The following is a 1,493-nucleotide window of genomic DNA, read 5'->3' on the forward strand; positions in this document are numbered from 1 at the left end:
TCTCTAGAATGCTATCCTGAAATGGAGGGTTTATTTTCAAGGAGGCTCAGAGGCAAGTGGGCAGTTGCTGCAGTGGCAAAGAGCACCAAGGCCCTGGAGAAGAAGCTCCACAGGAATGATTAACATTCCTGACATCAATTACTACTGTCCTCAAGACCTTCACAGAAGGCTATTGTCTCTGCTCCACAGCACACAAAAGGTCAAGCCTCACAAATTTGCTCCTAGTCGGGGAGAAAACCCTCACAGGTCAAAGTGTTCAGATTACAGATCCAGGAAAATCCCTTTGCAGAAAAAAGACAGCAAATCCCCAGTAGAGTTGAAAAGATGAAACTTTCTTCACCTTAGAGACACTCCAACGAATAAACCGGTTAAACATGGTTTGGACTTAGTGAACATGAAAACAACTGGATTAAAGTATAATCTAGCTAGAAAGGAGAGGAAATGCACCGAGAGAGCTGAGTAATGACAAAGCGACAGTGTTTACATCTGCCAAGCAGGGATGCATGGCAGGTTTATAACCAAATTCTCTTAAATGTTCAGTTTTTCTTTAGCTCAGGGCAATAAGTTGGCCTCTTTGATAACACTGGCGCCAAGGCAACTATGCAAGCACTGGGGGCATTGATGTCCGGGAGTCTGCAAGCACCAGCTGTCAGGGCAAGTGTCCTGCCTGCACCGGGTCAGGCTGTACAGATGGTGCGAGTCGTCGTATGGGCGGCAGCATCCCTCATACAGGTGCACTTTCTACTGGCTATGGGACCTTGGACACATTAAACTGTTCCATTTCTTCTTTTGGTAAAATGAAGATAATACTCATCGAATAGGGTTGGTTTGAGAATTAAATGAGATAACACGTGTAAAGAGACTAGACTGAAAAGTTAAGTACGTCGTTTCTACTCTCTATGCCTCTCCCACTTCCTTTGCCGTGCAAACCTCTCCATGTTGTGCAGACTCAGGGCTCACCCAAATCTCTCTCTGGGACAGAAGGGTTCGGTTTTACATATGGGGGCATACCCTTTTATCTGCCAAAGATCCCTGCTCAAATAATGTTTATAAAAGCAAAAAATAAAATATGTAGTATTACTAAAGAAACCAATTATTGAAACTTTTATTATTTTTTAAAACTAGTGATGAAATATGTACTTCTCTGTGACATGTTAAACAAGATCTTGGGGTGACTCTGTTAACAACAATAATTTTCAAGTAGTGATCAGTGTATTTCAAATCTACAACGTGATATAATTAATATATTTGTGTTGATTGGTGACAACCACAAGTTCTGCTGATAGTACCACTCTGGGTTTGTTTTTTTTAATCATCATTTTGTTATTGAGATAGGGTCTTGCTCTGTTGCCAGGACTAGAATGCAGTGGTGTCATCTTAGTTCACGGCAACCCCAAATTCCTGGGCTCAAGTGGTCCTCTTGCCTCAGCCTCCCAAGTAGCTATGACTACAGGCACCTGCCACCATGCCTAGCTGACTTTTCTTCTTTTTTT

The sequence above is a fragment of the Otolemur garnettii genome, unplaced genomic scaffold (genome assembly GCF_000181295.1).
Source record: "Otolemur garnettii isolate 467f Iridium unplaced genomic scaffold, OtoGar3 scaffold00002, whole genome shotgun sequence".
Lineage (NCBI taxonomy): Eukaryota > Metazoa > Chordata > Mammalia > Primates > Galagidae > Otolemur > Otolemur garnettii.